This window comes from Spermophilus citellus (genome assembly GCF_964194105.1).
Source record: "Spermophilus citellus genome assembly, chromosome: 8".
Taxonomy (NCBI): domain Eukaryota; kingdom Metazoa; phylum Chordata; class Mammalia; order Rodentia; family Sciuridae; genus Spermophilus; species Spermophilus citellus.
In genome coordinates this window covers 77278673-77298611 of record NC_138189.1, presented here as the reverse complement: position 1 = coordinate 77298611, position 19939 = coordinate 77278673, and positions in this window count along the sequence as shown.

Genomic DNA, 19939 nt, shown 5'->3' with positions numbered 1-19939 from the left:
CTTCACCAAATTTCGTTCTTCTACGTAGAAGCGTTCGTTTCCAGTAACAGTTTGAATTTTTAGGTTTCACTCTGTTTTCTCCTATATTGATAGATGTATTTGGAACTCTAAATCCAACACGGTTTGTGCTAGCTTCTTGAAACTTGACACAATAAAGTAGTTTCACGTTCTATCTCTATGATTTGTTTCCTCTTGATGTAGCCCTAAGCAGTGACTGGCGAGAAACACTTTCATGGAAAGGGGTTGCCAAGCTTCCAAAAAGTACGAATCTCCAGAAATCTCAGCAAATATTTTTTCACCCAAACTGGATGATACTTTCAGGTAATGATCAGTACACTAAGGCGACTTGGTTCCCCACATTTCGTTCTTCTATGTTGAAGCATTCGTTTCCAGTAACAGTTTGAATTTTTAGGTTTCACTCTGTTTTCTCCTATATTGATAGATGTATTTGGAACTCTAAATCCAACACGGTTTGTGCTAGCTTCTTGAAACTTGACACAATAAAGTAGTTTCACGTTCTATCTCTATGTTTTGTTTCCTCTTTCTGTAGCCCTAAGCAGTGACTGGCGAGAAACACTTTCATGGAAAGGGGTTGCCAAGCTTCCAAAAATTATGAATCTCCAGAAATCTCAGCAAATATTTTTTCACCCAAACTGGATGATACTTTCAGGTAATGATCAGTACACTAAGGCGACTTGGTTCCCCACATTTCGTTCTTCTACGTTGAAGCGTTCGTTTCCAGTAACAGTTTGAATTTTTAGGTTTCACTCTGTTTTCTCCTATATTGATAGATGTATTTGGAACTCTAAATCCAACACGGTTTGTGCTAGCTTCTTGAAACTTGACACAATGAAGTAGTTTCACGTTCTATCTCTATGTTTTGTTTCCTCTTGCTGTAGCCCTAAGCAGTGACTGGCGAGAAACACTTTCAGGGAAAGGGGTTGCCAAGCTTCCAAAAATTACGAATCTTCAGAAATCTCAGCAAATACTTTTTCACCCAAACTGGATGATACTTTCAGGTAATGATCAGTACACTAAGTCGACTTGGTTTCCCAAATTTCATTCTTCTATGTTGAAGCGTTCCTTTCCAGTAACAGTTTGAATTTTTAGGTTTCACGCTGTTTACTCTTATATTGATAGATGTATTTGGAACTCTAAATCCAACACGGTTTATGCTAGCTTCTTGAAACTTGAAACAGTACAGGAGTTTCACGTTCTATCTCTATGTATTGTTTCCTCTTGATGTAGCCCTAAGCAGTGACTGGCGAGAAACACTTTCATGGAAAGGGGTTGCCAAGCTTCCAAAAATTAAGAATCTCCAGAAATCTCAGCAAATACTTTTTCACCCAAACTGGATGATACTTTCAGGTAATGATCAGTACACTAAGCCCACTTGCTTCACCAAATTTCGTTCTTCTACGTTGAAGCGTTCGTTTCCAGTAACAGTTTGAATTTTTAGGTTTCACGCTATTTACTCCTATATTGATAGATGTATTTGGAACTCTAAATCCAACACGGTTTGTGCTAGCTTCTTGAAACTTGACACAATAAAGTAGTTTCACGTTCGATCTCTATGTTTTGTTTCCTCTTGATGTAGCCCTAAGCAGTGACTGGCGAGAAACACTTTCATGGAAAGGGGTTGCCAAGCTTCCAAAAATTACGAATCTCCAGAAATCTCAGCAAATACTTTTTCACCCAAACTGGATGATACTTTCAGGTAATGATCAGTACACTAAGGCGACTTGGTTCCCAAAATTTCGTTCTTCTATGTTGAAGCATTCGTTTCCAGTAACAGTTTGAATTTTTAGGTTTCACTCTGTTTTCTCCTATATTGATAGATGTATTTGGAACTCTAAATCCAACACGGTTTGTGCTAGCTTCTTGAAACTTGACACAATAAAGTAGTTTCACGATCTATCTCTATGTTTTGTTTCCTCTTGCTCTAGCCCTAAGCAGTGACTGGCGAGAAACACTTTCATGGAAAGGGGTTGCCAAGCTTCCAAAAATTACGAATCTCCAGAAATCTCAGCAAATACTTTTTCACCCAAACTGGATGATACTTTCAGGTAATGATCAGTACACTAAGGCGACTTGGTTTCCCACATTTCGTTCTTCTATGTTGAAGCGTTCGTTTCCAGTAAGAGTTTGAATTTTTAGGTTTCACTCTGTTTACTCCTATATGATAGATGTATTTGGAACTCTAAATCCAACACGGTTTGTGCTAGCTTCTTGAAACTTGACACAATGAATTAGTTTCAGGTTCTATCTCTATGTTTTGTTTCCTCTTGATGTAGCCCTAAGCAGTGACTGGTGAGAAACACTTTCATGGAAAGTGGTTGCCAAGCTTCCAAAAATTACGAATCTCCAGAAATCTCAGCAAATACTTTTTCACCCAAACTGGATGATACTTTCAGGTAATGATCAGTACACTAAGGCGACTTGGTTCCCCACATTTCGTTCTTCTACGTTGAAGCGTTCGTTTCCAGTAACAGTTTGAATTTTTAGGTTTCACTCTGTTTTCTCCTATATTGATAGATGTATTTGGAACTCTAAATCCAACACGGTTTGTGCTAGCTTCTTGAAACTTGACACAATAAAGTAGTTTCACGTTCTATCTCTATGTTTTGTTTCCTCTTGATGTAGCCCTAAGCAGTGACTGGCGAGAAACACTTTCATGGAAAGGGGTTGCCAAGCTTCCAAAAATTACGAATCTCCAGAAATCTCAGCAAATACTTTTTCACCCAAACTGGATGATACTTTCAGGTAATGATCAGTACACTAAGGCGACTTGGTTCCCCAAATTTCGTTCTTCTATGTTGAAGCGTTCGTTTCCAGTAACAGTTTGAATTTTTAGGTTTCACTCTTTTTACTCCTATATTGATAGATGTATTTGGAACTCTAAATCCAACACGGTTTGTGCTAGCTTCTTGAAACTTGACACAATAAAGTAGTTTCAGGTTCTATCTCTATGTTTTGTTTCCTCTTGCTGTAGCCCTAAGCAGTGACTGGCGAGAAACACTTTCATGGAAAGGGGTTGCCAAGCTTCCAAAAATTACGAATCTCCAGAAATCTCAGCAAATATTTTTTCACCCAAACTGGATGATACTCTCAGGTAATGATCAGTACACTAAGGCGACTTGGTTCCCCGCATTTCGTTCTTCTACGTTGAAGCGTTCGTTTCCAGTAACAGTTTGAATTTTTAGGTTTCACTCTGTTTTCTCCTATATTGATAGATGTATTTGGAACTCTAAATCCAACACGGTTTGTGCTAGCTTCTTGAAACTTGACACAATAAAGTAGTTTCACGTTCTATCTCTATGTTTTGTTTCCTCTTGATGTAGCCCTAAGCAGTGACTGGCGAGAAACACTTTCATGGAAAGGGGTTGCCAAGCTTCCAAAAATTACGAATCTCCAGAAATCTCAGCAAATACTTTTTCACCCAAACTGGATGATACTTTCAGGTAATGATCAGTACACTAAGGCGACTTGGTTCCCCGCATTTCGTTCTTCTATGTTGAAGCGTTCGTTTCCAGTAACAGTTTGAATTTTTAGGTTTCACTCTTTTTACTCCTATATTGATAGATGTATTTGGAACTCTAAATCCAACACGGTTTGTGCTAGCTTCTTGAATCTTGACACAGTACAGTAGTTTCACGTTCCGTCTCTATGTATTGTTTCCTCTTGATGTAGCCCTAAGCAGTGACTGGCGAGAAACACTTTCATGGAAAGGGGTTGCCAAGCTTCCAAAAATTACGAATCTCCAGAAATCTCAGCAAATACTTTTTCACCCAAACTGGATGATACTTTCAGGTAATGATCAGTACACTAAGGCGACTTGGTTCCCCACATTTCGTTCTTCTATGTTGAAGCGTTCGTTTCCAGTAACAGTTTGAATTTTTAGGTTTCACTCTGTTTTCTCCTATATTGATAGATGTATTTGGAACTCTAAATCCAACACGGTTTGTGCTAGCTTCTTGAAACTTGACACAATAAAGTAGTTTCACGTTCGATCTCTATGTTTTGTTTCCTCTTGATGTAGCCCTAAGCAGTGACTGGCGAGAAACACTTTTATGGAAAGGGGTTGCCAAGCTTCCAAAAATTACGAATCTCCAGAAATCTCAGCAAATACTTTTTCACCCAAACTGGATGATACATTCAGGTAATGATCAGTACACTAAGGCGACTTGGTTCCCAAAATTTCGTTCTTCTATGTTGAAGCATTCGTTTCCAGTAACAGTTTGAATTTTTAGGTTTCACTCTGTTTTCTCATATATTGATAGATGTATTTGGAACTCTAAATCCAAAACGGTTTGTGCTAGCTTCTTGAAACTTGACACAATAAAGTAGTTTCACGTTCTATCTCTATGTTTTGTTTCCTCTTTCTGTAGCCCTAAGCAGTGACTGGCGAGAAACACTTTCATGGAAAGGGGTTGCCAAGCTTCCAAAAATTACGAATCTCCAGAAATCTCAGCAAATATTTTTTCACCCAAACTGGATGATACTTTCAGGTAATGATCAGTACACTAAGGCGACTTGGTTCCCCACATTTCGTTCTTCTACGTTGAAGCGTTCGTTTCCAGTAACAGTTTGAATTTTTAGGTTTCATTCTGTTTTCTCCTATATTGATAGATGTATTTGGAACTCTAAATCCAACACGGTTTGTGCTAGCTTCTTGAAACTTGACACAATAAAGTAGTTTCACGTTCGATCTCTATGTTTTGTTTCCTCTTGATGTAGCCTTAAGCAGTGACTGGCGAGAAACACTTTCATGGAAAGGGGTTGCCAAGCCTCCAAAAATTACGAATCTCCAGAAATCTCAGCAAATACTTTTTCACCCAAACTGGATGATACTTTCAGGTAATGATCAGTACACTAAGGCGACTTGGTATTCCAAATTTCGTTTTTCTACGTTGAAGCGTTCGTTTCCAGTAACAGTTTGAATTTTTAGGTTTCACTCTGTTTTCTCCTATATTGATAGATGTATTTGGAACTCTAAATCCAACACGGATTGTGCTAGCTTCTTGAAACTTGACACAATAAAGTAGTTTCACGTTCTATCTCTATGTTTTGTTTCCTCTTGATGTAGCCCTAAGCAGTGAGTGGCGAGAAACACTTTCATGGAAAGGGGTTGCCAAGCTTCCAAAAATTACGAATCTCCAGAAATCTCAGCAAATACTTTTTCACCCAAACTGGATGATACTTTCAGGTAATGATCAGTACACTAAGGCGACTTGGTTCCCAAAATTTCGTTCTTCTATGTTGAAGCATTCGTTTCCAGTAACAGTTTGAATTTTTAGGTTTCACTCTGTTTTCTCCTATATTGATAGATGTATTTGGAACTCTAAATCCAACACGGTTTGTGCTAGCTTCTTGAAACTTGACACAATAAAGTAGTTTCACGTTCGATCTCTATGTTTTGTTTCCTCTTGATGTAGCCCTAAGCAGTGACTGGCGAGAAACACTTTTATGGAAAGGGGTTGCCAAGCTTCCAAAAATTACGAATCTCCAGAAATCTCAGCAAATACTTTTTCACCCAAACTGGATGATACTTTCAGGTAATGATCAGTACACTAAGGCGACTTGGTTCCCCACATTTCGTTCTTCTACGTTGAAGCGTTCGTTTCCAGTAACAGTTTGAATTTTTAGGTTTCACTCTGTTTTCTCCTATATTGATAGATGTATTTGGAACTCTAAATCCAACACGGTTTGTGCTAGCTTCTTGAAACTTTACACAATAAAGTAGTTTCACGTTCTATCTCTATGTTTTGTTTCCTCTTGATGTAGCCCTAAGCAGTGACTGGCGAGAAACACTTTCATGGAAAGGGGTTGCCAAGCTTCCAAAAATTACGAATCACCAGAAATCTCAGCAAATACTTTTTCACCCTAACTGGATGATAATTTAAGGTGATGATCAGTACACTAAGGCGACTTGGTTCCCAAAATTTCGTTTTTCTATGTTGAAGCATTCGTTTCCAGTAACAGTTTGAATTTTTAGGTTTCACTCTGTTTTCTCCTATATTGATAGATGTATTTGGAACTCTAAATCCAACACGGTTTGTGCTAGCTTCTTGAAACTTGACACAATAAAGTAGTTTCACGATCTATCTCTATGTTTTGTTTCCTCTTGCTGTAGCCCTAAGCAGTGACTGGCGAGAAACACTTTCATGGAAAGGGGTTGCCAAGCTTCCAAAAATTACGAATTTCCAGAAATCTCAGCAAATACTTTTTCACCCAAACTGGATGATACTTTCAGGTAATGATCAGTACACTAAGGCGACTTGGTTTCCCAAATTTCGTTCTTCTATGTTGAAGCGTTCGTTTCCAGTAACAGTTTGAATTTTTAGGTTTCACGCTGTTTACTCTTATATTGATAGATGTATTTGGAACTCTAAATCCAACACGGTTTATGCTAGCTTCTTGAAACTTGAAACAGTACAGGAGTTTCACGTTCTATCTCTATGTATTGTTTCCTCTTGATGTAGCCCTAAGCAGTGACTGGCGAGAAACACTTTCATGGAAAGGGGTTGCCAAGCTTCCAAAAATTAAGAATCTCCAGAAATCTCAGCAAATACTTTTTCAACCAAACTGGATGATACTTTCAGGTAATGATCAGTACACTAAGCCCACTTGCTTCACCAAATTTTGTTCTTCTACGTAGAAGCGTTCGTTTCCAGTAACAGTTTGAATTTTTAGGTTTCACTCTGTTTTCTCCTATATTGATAGATGTATTTGGAACTCTAAATCCAACACGGTTTGTGCTAGCTTCTTGAAACTTGACACAATAAAGTAGTTTCACGTTCTATCTCTATGATTTGTTTCCTCTTGATGTAGCCCTAAGCAGTGACTGGCGAGAAACACTTTCATGGAAAGGGGTTGCCAAGCTTCCAAAAAGTACGAATCTCCAGAAATCTCAGCAAATATTTTTTCACCCAAACTGGATGATACTTTCAGGTAATGATCAGTACACTAAGGCGACTTGGTTCCCCACATTTCGTTCTTCTATGTTGAAGCATTCGTTTCCAGTAACAGTTTGAATTTTTAGGTTTCACTCTGTTTTCTCCTATATTGATAGATGTATTTGGAACTCTAAATCCAACACGGTTTGTGCTAGCTTCTTGAAACTTGACACAATAAAGTAGTTTCACGTTCTATCTCTATGTTTTGTTTCCTCTTGATGTAGCCCTAAGCAGTGACTGGCGAGAAACACTTTCATGGAAAGGGGTTGCCAAGCTTCCAAAAATTACGAATCTCCAGAAATCTCAGCAAATACTTTTTCACCCAAACTGGATGATACTTTCAGGTAATGATCAGTACACTAAGCCCACTTGCTTCACCAAATTTCGTTCTTCTACGTTGAAGCGTTCGTTTCCAGTAACAGTTTGAATTTTTAGGTTTCACGCTATTTACTCCTATATTGATAGATGTATTTGGAACTCTAAATCCAACACGGTTTGTGCTAGCTTCTTGAAACTTGACACAATAAAGTAGTTTCACGTTCGATCTCTATGTTTTGTTTCCTCTTGATGTAGCCCTAAGCAGTGACTGGCGAGAAACACTTTCATGGAAAGGGGTTGCCAAGCTTCCAAAAATTACGAATCTCCAGAAATCTCAGCAAATACTTTTTCACCCAAACTGGATGATACTTTCAGGTAATGATCAGTACACTAAGGCGACTTGGTTCCCAAAATTTCGTTCTTCTATGTTGAAGCATTCGTTTCCAGTAACAGTTTGAATTTTTAGGTTTCACTCTGTTTTCTCCTATATTGATAGATGTATTTGGAACTCTAAATCCAACACGGTTTGTGCTAGCTTCTTGAAACTTGACACAATAAAGTAGTTTCACGATCTATCTCTATGTTTTGTTTCCTCTTGCTCTAGCCCTAAGCAGTGACTGGCGAGAAACACTTTCATGGAAAGGGGTTGCCAAGCTTCCAAAAATTACGAATCTCCAGAAATCTCAGCAAATACTTTTTCACCCAAACTGGATGATACTTTCAGGTAATGATCAGTACACTAAGGCGACTTGGTTCCCAAAATTTCGTTCTTCTATGTTGAGGCATTCGTTTCCAGTAACAGTTTGAATTTTTAGGTTTCACTCTGTTTTCTCCTATATTGATAGTTGTATTTGGAACTCTAAATCCAACACGGTTTGTGCTAGCTTCTTGAAACTTGACACAATGAATTAGTTTCACGTTCTATCTCTATGTTTTGTTTCCTCTTGCTGTAGCCCTAAGCAGTGACTGGCGATAAACACTTTCAGGGAAAGGGGTTGCCAAGCTTCCAAAAATTACGAATCTTCAGAAATCTCAGCAAATACTTTTTCACCCAAACTGGATGATACTTTCAGGTAATGATCAGTACACTAAGGCGACTTGGTTTCCCAAATTTCATTCTTCTATGTTGAAGCGTTCGTTTCCAGTAACAGTTTGAATTTTTAGGTTTCACGCTGTTTACTCTTATATTGATAGATGTATTTGGAACTCTAAATCCAACACGGTTTATGCTAGCTTCTTGAAACTTGAAACAGTACAGGAGTTTCACGTTCTATCTCTATGTATTGTTCCTCTTGATGTAGCCCTAAGCAGTGACTGGCGAGAAACACTTTCATGGAAAGGGGTTGCCAAGCTTCCAAAAATTAAGAATCTCCAGAAATCTCAGCAAATACTTTTTCACCCAAACTGGATGATACTTTCAGGTAATGATCAGTACACTAAGCCCACTTGCTTCACCAAATTTCGTTCTTCTACGTTGAAGCGTTCGTTTCCAGTAACAGTTTGAATTTTTAGGTTTCACTCTATTTACTCCTATATTGATAGATGTATTTGGAACTCTAAATCCAACACGGTTTGTGCTAGCTTCTTCAAACTTGACACAATAAAGTAGTTTCACGTTCTATCTCTATGTTTTGTTTCCTCTTGCTGTAGCCCTAAGCAGTGACTGGCGAGAAACACTTTTATGGAAAGGGGTTGCCAAGCTTCCAAAAATTACGAATCTTCAGAAATCTCAGCAAATACTTTTTCACCCAAACTGGATGATACTTTCAGGTAATGATCAGTACACTAAGGCGACTTGGTTCCCAAAATTTCGTTCTTCTATGTTGAAGCATTCGTTTCCAGTAACAGTTTGAATTTTTAGGGTTCACTCTGTTTTCTCCTATATTGATAGATGTATTTGGAACTCTAAATCCAACACGGTTTGTGCTAGCTTCTTGAAACTTGACACAATAAAGTAGTTTCACGTTCTATCTCTATGTTTTGTTTCCTCTTGATGTAGCCCTAAGCAGTGACTGGCGAGAAACACTTTCATGGAAAGGGGTTGCCAAGCTTCCAAAAATTACGAATCTCCAGAAATCTCAGCAAATATTTTTTCACCCAAACTGGATGATACTTTCAGGTAATGATCAGTACACTAAGGCGACTTGGTTCCCCACATTTCGTTCTTCTACGTTGAAGCGTTCGTTTCCAGTAACAGTTTGAATTTTTAGGTTTCACTCTGTTTTCTCCTATATTGATAGATGTATTTGGAACTCTAAATCCAACACGGTTTGTGCTAGCTTCTTGAAACTTGACACAGTACAGTAGTTTCACGTTCGATCTCTATGTTTTGTTTCCTCTTGATGTAGCCCTAAGCAGTGACTGGCGAGAAACACTTTCATGGAAAGGGGTTGCCAAGCTTCCAAAAATTAAGAATCTCCAGAAATCTCAGCAAATACTTTTTCACCCAAACTGGATGATACTTTCAGGTAATGATCAGTACACTAAGGCGACTTGGTTTCCCAAATTTCGTTCTTCTACGTTGAAGCGTTCGTTTCCAGTAACAGTTTGAATTTTTAGGTTTCACTCTGTTTACTCCTATACTGATAGATGTATTTGGAACTCTAAATCCAACACGGTTTGTGCTAGCTTCTTGAAACTTGACAAAATAAATTAGTTTCACGTTCTGTCTCTATGTTTTGTTTCCTCTTGATGTAGCCCTAAGCAGTGATTGGCGAGAAACACTTTCATGGAAAGGGGTTGCCAAGCTTCCAAAAATTACGAATCTCCAGAAATCTCAGCAAATACTTTTTCACCCAAACTGGATGATACTTTCAGGTAATGATCATTACACTAAGGCGACTTGGTTCCCCACATTTCGTTCTTCTACGTTGAAGCGTTCGTTTCCAGTAACAGTTTGAATTTTTAGGTTTCACTCTGTTTTCTCCTATATTGATAGATGTATTTGGAACTCTAAATCCAACACGGTTTGTTCTAGCTTCTTGAAACTTGACACAGTACAGTAGTTTCACGTTCGATCTCTATGTTTTGTTTCCTCTTGATGTAGCCCAAAGCAGTGACTGGCAAGAAACACTTTCATGGAAAGGGGTTGCCAAGCTTCCAAAAATTACGAATCTCCAGAAATCTCAGCAAATACTTTTTCACCCAAACTGGATGATACTTTCAGGTAATGATCGGTACACTAAGGCGACTTGGTTTCCCAAATTTCGTTCTTCTACGTTGAAGCGTTCGTTTCCAGTAACAGTTTGAATTTTTAGGTTTCACTCTGTTTACTCCTATACTGATAGATGTATTTGGAACTCTAAATCCAACACGGTTTGTGCTAGCTTCTTGAAACTTGACACAATAAAGTAGTTTCACGTTCTATCTCTATGTTTTGTTTCCTCTTGATGTAGCCCTAAGCAGTGACTGGCGAGAAACACTTTCATGGAAAGGGGTTGCCAAGCTTCCAAAAATTATGAATCTCCAGAAATCTCAGCAAATATTTTTTCACCCAAACTGGATGATACTTTCAGGTAATGATCAGTACACTAAGGCGACTTGGTTCCCCACATTTCGTTCTTCTATGTTGAAGCGTTCGTTTCCAGTAACAGTTTGAATTTTTAGGTTTCACTCTGTTTTCTCCTATATTGATAGATGTATTTGGAACTCTAAATCCAACACGGTTTGTGCTAGCTTCTTGAAACTTGACACAATAAAGTAGTTTCACGTTCGATCTCTATGTTTTGTTTCCTCTTGATGTAGCCCTAAGCAGTGACTGGCGAGAAACACTTTCATGGAAAGGGGTTGCCAAGCTTCCAAAAATTACGAATCTCCAGAAATCTCAGCAAATACTTTTTCACCCAAACTGGATGATACTTTCAGGTAATGATCAGTACACTAAGCCCACTTGCTTCACCAAATTTCGTTCTTCTACGTTGAAGCGTTCGTTTCCAGTAACAGTTTGAATTTTTAGGTTTCACTCTATTTACTCCTATATTGATAGATGTATTTGGAACTCTAAATCCAACACGGTTTGTGCTAGCTTCTTCAAACTTGACACAATAAAGTAGTTTCACGTTCGATCTCTATGTTTTGTTTCCTCTTGATGTAGCCCTAAGCAGTGACTGGCGAGAAACACTTTCATGGAAAGGGGTTGCCAAGCTTCCAAAAATTACGAATCTCCAGAAATCTCAGCAAATACTTTTTCACCCAAACTGGATGATACTTTCAGGTAATGATCGGTACACTAAGGCGACTTGGTTTCCCAAATTTCGTTCTTCTACGTTGAAGCGTTCGTTTCCAGTAACAGTTTGAATTTTTAGGTTTCACTCTGTTTACTCCTATACTGGTAGATGTATTTGGAACTCTAAATCCAACACGGTTTGTGCTAGCTTCTTGAAACTTGACAAAATAAATTAGTTTCACGTTCTGTCTCTATGTTTTGTTTCCTCTTGATGTAGCCCTAAGCAGTGATTGGCGAGAAACACTTTCATGGAAAGGGGTTGCCAAGCTTCCAAAAATTACGAATCTCCAGAAATCTCAGCAAATACTTTTTCACCCAAACTGGATGATACTTTCAGGTAATGATCAGTACACTAAGCCCACTTGCTTCACCAAATTTCGTTCTTCTACGTTGAAGCGTTCGTTTCCAGTAACAGTTTGAATTTTTAGGTTTCACTCTGTTTTCTCCTATATTGATAGATGTATTTGGAACTCTAAATCCAACACGGTTTGTTCTAGCTTCTTGAAACTTGACACAGTACAGTAGTTTCACGTTCGATCTCTATGTTTTGTTTCCTCTTGATGTAGCCCTAAGCAGTGACTGGCGAGAAACACTTTCATGGAAAGGGGTTGCCAAGCTTCCAAAAATTACGAATCACCAGAAATCTCAGCAAATACTTTTTCACCCTAACTGGATGATAATTTAAGGTAATGATCAGTACACTAAGGCGACTTGGTTCCCAAAATTTCGTTCTTCTATGTTGAAGCATTCGTTTCCAGTAACAGTTTGAATTTTTAGGTTTCACTCTGTTTTCTCCTATATTGATAGATGTATTTGGAACTCTAAATCCAACACGGTTTGTGCTAGCTTCTTGAAACTTGACACAATAAAGTAGTTTCACGTTCTATCTCTATGTTTTGTTTCCTCTTGATGTAGCCCTAAGCAGTGACTGGCGAGAAACACTTTCATGGAAAGGGGTTGCCAAGCTTCCAAAAATTATGAATCTCCAGAAATCTCAGCAAATATTTTTTCACCCAAACTGGATGATACTTTCAGGTAATGATCAGTACACTAAGGCAACTTGGTTCCCCACATTTCGTTCTTCTACGTTGAAGCGTTCGTTTCCAGTAACAGTTTGAATTTTTAGGTTTCACTCTGTTTTCTCCTATATTGATAGATGTATTTGGAACTCTAAATCCAACACGGTTTGTGCTAGCTTCTTGAAACTTGACACAATAAAGTAGTTTCACGTTCGATCTCTATGTTTTGTTTCCTCTTGATGTAGCCCTAAGCAGTGACTGGCGAGAAACACTTTCATGGAAAGGGGTTGCCAAGCTTCCAAAAATTACGAATCTCCAGAAATCTCAGCAAATACTTTTTCACCCAAACTGGATGATACTTTCAGGTAATGATCAATACACTAAGGCGACTTGGTTCCCAAAATTTCTTTCTTCTATGTTGAGGCATTCGTTTCCAGTAACAGTTTGAATTTTTAGGTTTCACTCTGTTTTCTCCTATATTGATAGATGTATTTGGAACTCTAAATCCAACACGGTTTTTGCTAGCTTCTTGAAACTTGACACAATGAAGTAGTTTCACGTTCTATCTCTATGTTTTGTTTCCTCTTGCTGTAGCCCTAAGCAGTGACTGGCGAGAAACACTTTCAGGGAAAGGGGTTGCCAAACTTCCAAAAATTACGAATCTTCAGAAATCTCAGCAAATATTTTTTCACCCAAACTGGATGATACTTTCAGGTAATGATCAGTACACTAAGGCGACTTGGTTCCCCACATTTCGTTCTACGTTGAAGCGTTCGTTTCAAGTAACAGTTTGAATTTTTAGGTTTCACTCTGTTTTCTCCTATATTGATAGATGTATTTGGAACTCTAAATCCAACACGGTTTGTGCTAGCTTCTTGAAACTTGACACAATAAAGTAGTTTCACGTTCGATCTCTATGTTTTGTTTCCTCTTGATGTAGCCCTAAGCAGTGACTGGCGAGAAACACTTTCATGGAAAGGGGTTGCCAAGCTTCCAAAAATTACGAATCTCCAGAAATCTCAGCAAATACTTTTTCACCCAAACTGGATGATACTTTCAGGTAATGATCAGTACACTAAGCCCACTTGCTTCACCAAATTTCGTTCTTCTACGTTGAAGCGTTCGTTTCCAGTAACAGTTTGAATTTTTAGGTTTCACTCTATTTACTCCTATATTGATAGATGTATTTGGAACTCTAAATCCAACACGGTTTGTGCTAGCTTCTTCAAACTTGACACAATAAAGTAGTTTCACGTTCTATCTCTATGTTTTGTTTCCTCTTGCTGTAGCCCTAAGCAGTGACTGGCGAGAAACACTTTTATGGAAAGGGGTTGCCAAGCTTCCAAAAATTACGAATCTCCAGAAATCAGCAAATACTTTTTCACCCAAACTGGATGATACTTTCAGGTAATGATCAGTACACTAAGGCGACTTGGTTCCAAAAATTTCGTTCTTCTATGTTGAAGCATTCGTTTCCAGTAACAGTTTGAATTTTTAGGTTTCACTCTGTTTTCTCCTATATTGATAGATGTATTTGGAACTCTAAATCCAACACGGTTTGTGCTAGCTTCTTGAAACTTGACACAATAAAGTAGTTTCACGTTCGATCTCTATGTTTTGTTTCCTCTTGATGTAGCCCTAAGCAGTGACTGGCGAGAAACACTTTTATGGAAAGGGGTTGCCAAGCTTCCAAAAATTACGAATCTCCAGAAATCTCAGCAAATACTTTTTCACCCAAACTGGATGATACTTTCAGGTAATGATCAGTACACTAAGGCGACTTGGTTTCCCAAATTTCGTTCTTCTATGTTGAAGCGTTCGTTTCCAGTAACAGTTTGAATTTTTAGGTTTCACTCTGTTTTCTCCTATATTGATAGATGTATTTGGAACTCTAAATCCAACACGGTTTGTGCTAGCTTCTTGAAACTTGACACAGTACAGTAGTTTCACGTTTGATCTCTATGTTTTGTTTCCTCTTGATGTAGCCCTAAGCAGTGACTGGCGAGAAACACTTTCATGGAAAGGGGTTGCCAAGCTTCCAAAAATTACGAATCTCCAGAAATCTCAGCAAATACTTTTTAACCCAAACTGGATGATACTTTCAGGTAATGATCAGTACACTAAGGCGACTTGGTTTCCCAAATTTCGTTCTTCTACGTTGAAGCGTTCGTTTCCAGTAACAGTTTGAATTTTTAGGTTTCACTCTGTTTACTCCTATACTGATAGATGTATTTGGAACTCTAAATCCAACACTGTTTGTGCTAGCTTCTTGAAACTTGACAAAATAAATTAGTTTCACGTTCTGTCTCTATGTTTTGTTTCCTCTTGATGTAGCCCTAAGCAGTGATTGGCGAGAAACACTTTCATGGAAAGGGGTTGCCAAGCTTCCAAAAATTACGAATCTCCAGAAATCTCAGCAAATACTTTTTCACCCAAACTGGATGATACTTTCAGGTAATGATCAGTACACTAAGCCCACTTGCTTCACCAAATTTCGTTCTTCTACGTTGAAGCGTTCGTTTCCAGTAACAGTTTGAATTTTTAGGTTTCACTCTGTTTTCTCCTATATTGATAGATGTATTTGGAACTCTAAATCCAACACGGTTTGTTCTAGCTTCTTGAAACTTGACACAGTACAGTAGTTTCACGTTCTATCTCTATGTTTTGTTTCCTCTTGATGTAGCCCTAAGCAGTGACTGGCGAGAAACACTTTCATGGAAAGGGGTTGCCAAGCTTCCAAAAATTACGAATCACCAGAAATCTCAGCAAATACTTTTTCACCCTAACTGGATGATAATTTAAGGTAATGATCAGTACACTAAGGCGACTTGGTTCCCAAAATTTCGTTCTTCTATGTTGAAGCATTCGTTTCCAGTAACAGTTTGAATTTTTAGGTTTCACTCTGTTTTCTCCTATATTGATAGATGTATTTGGAACTCTAAATCCAACACGGTTTGTGCTAGCTTCTTGAAACTTGACACAATAAAGTAGTTTCACGATCTATCTCTATGTTTTGTTTCCTCTTGCTGTAGCCCTAAGCAGTGACTGGCGAGAAACACTTTCATGGAAAGGGGTTGCCAAGCTTCCAAAAATTACGAATCTCCAGAAATCTCAGCAAATACTTTTTCACCCAAACTGGATGATACTTTCAGGTAATGATCAGTACACTAAGGCGACTTGGTTTCCCAAATTTCGTTCTTCTATGTTGAAGCGTTCGTTTCCAGTAACAGTTTGAATTTTTAGGTTTCACTCTGTTTACTCCTATATTGATAGATGTATTTGGAACTCTAAATCCAACACGGTTTGTGCTAGCTTCTTGAAACTTGACAAAATAAATTAGTTTCACGTTCTGTCTCTATGTTTTGTTTCCTCTTGATGTAGCCCTAAGCAGTGACTGGCGAGAAACACTTTCATGGAAAGGGGTTGCCAAGCTTCCAAAAATTATGAATCTCCAGAAATCTCAGCAAATATTTTTTCACCCAAACTGGATGATACTTTCAGGTAATGATCAGTACACTAAGCCCACTTGCTTCACCAAATTTCGTTCTTCTACGTTGAAGTGTTCGTTTCCAGTAACAGTTTGAATTTTTAGGTTTCACTCTGTTTTCTCCTATATTGATAGATGTATTTGGAACTCTAAATCCAACACGGTTTGTGCTAGCTTCTTGAAACTTGACACAATAAAGTAGTTTCACGTTCTATCTCTATGTTTTGTTTCCTCTTGATGTAGCCCTAAGCAGTGACTGGCGAGAAACACTTTCATGGAAAGGGGTTGCCAAGCTTCCAAAAATTACGAATCTCCAGAAATCTCAGCAAATACTTTTTCACCCAAACTGGATGATACTTTCAGGTAATGATCAGTACACTAAGGCGACTTGGTTCCCAAAATTTCGTTCTTCTATGTTGAAGCATTCGTTTCCAGTAACAGTTTGAATTTTTAGGTTTCACTCTGTTTTCTCCTATATTGATAGATGTATTTGGAACTCTAAAACCAACATGGTTTGTGCTAGCTTCTTGAAACTTGACACAATAAAGTAGTTTCACGTTTGATCTCTATGTTTTGTTTCCTCCTGATGTAGCCCTAAGCAGTGACTAGCGAGAAACACTTTTATGGAAAGGGGTTGCCAAGCTTCCAAAAATTACGAATCTCCAGAAATCTCAGCAAATACTTTTTCACCCAAACTGGATGATACTTTCAGGTAATGATCAGTACACTAAGGCGACTTGGTTCCCAAAATTTCGTTCTTCTATGTTGAAGCATTCGTTTCCAGTAACAGTTTGAATTTTTAGGTTTCACTCTGTTTTCTCCTATATTGATAGATGTATTTGGAACTCTAAATCCAACACGGTTTGTGCTAGCTTCTTGAAACTTGACACAATGAATTAGTTTCACGTTCTATCTCTATGTTTTGTTTCCTCTTGATGTAGCCCTAAGCAGTGACTGGCGAGAAACACTTTCATGGAAAGGGGTTGCCAAGCTTCCAAAAATTACGAATCTCCAGAAATCTCAGCAAATACTTTTTCACCCAAACTGGATGATACTTTCAGGTAATGATCAGTACACTAAGCCCACTTGCTTCACCAAATTTCGTTCTTCTACGTTGAAGCGTTCGTTTCCAGTAACAGTTTGAATTTTTAGGTTTCACTCTGTTTTCTCCTATATTGATAGATGTATTTGGAACTCTAAATCCAACACGGTTTGTGCTAGCTTCTTGAAACTTGACACAATAAAGTAGTTTCACGTTCTATCTCTATGATTTGTTTCCTCTTGATGTAGCCCTAAGCAGTGACTGGCGAGAAACACTTTCATGGAAAGGTGTTGCCAAGCTTCCAAAAAGTACGAATCTCCAGAAATCTCAGCAAATACTTTTTCACCCAAACTGGATGATACTTTCAGGTAATGATCAGTACACTAAGGCGACTTGGTTCCCCACATTTCGTTCTTCTACGTTGAAGCGTTCGTTTCCAGTAACAGTTTGAATTTTTAGGTTTCACTCTGTTTTCTCCTATATTGATAGATGTATTTGGAACTCTAAATCCAACACGGTTTGTTCTAGCTTCTTGAAACTTGACACAGTACAGTAGTTTCACGTTCGATCTCTATGTTTTGTTTCCTCTTGATGTAGCCCTAAGCAGTGACTGGCGAGAAACACTTTCATGGAAAGGGGTTGCCAAGCTTCCAAAAATTACGAATCTCCAGAAATCTCAGCAAATACTTTTTCACCCAAACTGGATGATACTTTCAGGTAATGATCGGTACACTAAGGCGACTTGGTTTCCCAAATTTCGTTCTTCTACGTTGAAGCGTTCGTTTCCAGTAACAGTTTGAATTTTTAGGTTTCACTCTGTTTACTCCTATACTGGTAGATGTATTTGGAACTCTAAATCCAACACGGTTTGTGCTAGCTTCTTGAAACTTGACAAAATAAATTAGTTTCACGTTCTGTCTCTATGTTTTGTTTCCTCTTGATGTAGCCCTAAGCAGTGATTGGCGAGAAACACTTTCATGGAAAGGGGTTGCCAAGCTTCCAAAAATTACGAATCTCCAGAAATCTCAGCAAATACTTTTTCACCCAAACTGGATGATACTTTCAGGTAATGATCAGTACACTAAGCCCACTTGCTTCACCAAATTTCGTTCTTCTACGTTGAAGCGTTCGTTTCCAGTAACAGTTTGAATTTTTAGGTTTCACTCTGTTTTCTCCTATATTGATAGATGTATTTGGAACTCTAAATCCAACACGGTTTGTTCTAGCTTCTTGAAACTTGACACAGTACAGTAGTTTCACGTTCTATCTCTATGTTTTGTTTCCTCTTGATGTAGCCCTAAGCAGTGACTGGCGAGAAACACTTTCATGGAAAGGGGTTGCCAAGCTTCCAAAAATTACGAATCACCAGAAATCTCAGCAAATACTTTTTCACCCTAACTGGATGATAATTTAAGGTAATGATCAGTACACTAAGGCGACTTGGTTCCCAAAATTTCGTTCTTCTATGTTGAAGCATTCGTTTCCAGTAACAGTTTGAATTTTTAGGTTTCACTCTGTTTTCTCCTATATTGATAGATGTATTTGGAACTCTAAATCCAACACGGTTTGTGCTAGCTTCTTGAAACTTGACACAATAAAGTAGTTTCACGTTCTATCTCTATGTTTTGTTTCCTCTTGATGTAGCCCTAAGCAGTGACTGGCGAGAAACACTTTCATGGAAAGGGGTTGCCAAGCTTCCAAAAATTATGAATCTCCAGAAATCTCAGCAAATATTTTTTCACCCAAACTGGATGATACTTTCAGGTAATGATCAGTACACTAAGGCAACTTGGTTCCCCACATTTCGTTCTTCTACGTTGAAGCGTTCGTTTCCAGTAACAGTTTGAATTTTTAGGTTTCACTCTGTTTTCTCCTATATTGATAGATGTATTTGGAACTCTAAATCCAACACGGTTTGTGCTAGCTTCTTGAAACTTGACACAATAAAGTAGTTTCACGTTCGATCTCTATGTTTTGTTTCCTCTTGATGTAGCCCTAAGCAGTGACTGGCGAGAAACACTTTCATGGAAAGGGGTTGCCAAGCTTCCAAAAATTACGAATCTCCAGAAATCTCAGCAAATACTTTTTCACCCAAACTGGATGATACTTTCAGGTAATGATCAATACACTAAGGCGACTTGGTTCCCAAAATTTCTTTCTTCTATGTTGAGGCATTCGTTTCCAGTAACAGTTTGAATTTTTAGGTTTCACTCTGTTTTCTCCTATATTGATAGATGTATTTGGAACTCTAAATCCAACACGGTTTTTGCTAGCTTCTTGAAACTTGACACAATGAAGTAGTTTCACGTTCTATCTCTATGTTTTGTTTCCTCTTGCTGTAGCCCTAAGCAGTGACTGGCGAGAAACACTTTCAGGGAAAGGGGTTGCCAAACTTCCAAAAATTACGAATCTTCAGAAATCTCAGCAAATATTTTTTCACCCAAACTGGATGATACTTTCAGGTAATGATCAGTACACTAAGGCGACTTGGTTCCCCACATTTCGTTCTACGTTGAAGCGTTCGTTTCAAGTAACAGTTTGAATTTTTAGGTTTCACTCTGTTTTCTCCTATATTGATAGATGTATTTGGAACTCTAAATCCAACACGGTTTGTGCTAGCTTCTTGAAACTTGACACAATAAAGTAGTTTCACGTTCGATCTCTATGTTTTGTTTCCTCTTGATGTAGCCCTAAGCAGTGACTGGCGAGAAACACTTTCATGGAAAGGGGTTGCCAAGCTTCCAAAAATTACGAATCTCCAGAAATCTCAGCAAATACTTTTTCACCCAAACTGGATGATACTTTCAGGTAATGATCAGTACACTAAGCCCACTTGCTTCACCAAATTTCGTTCTTCTACGTTGAAGCGTTCGTTTCCAGTAACAGTTTGAA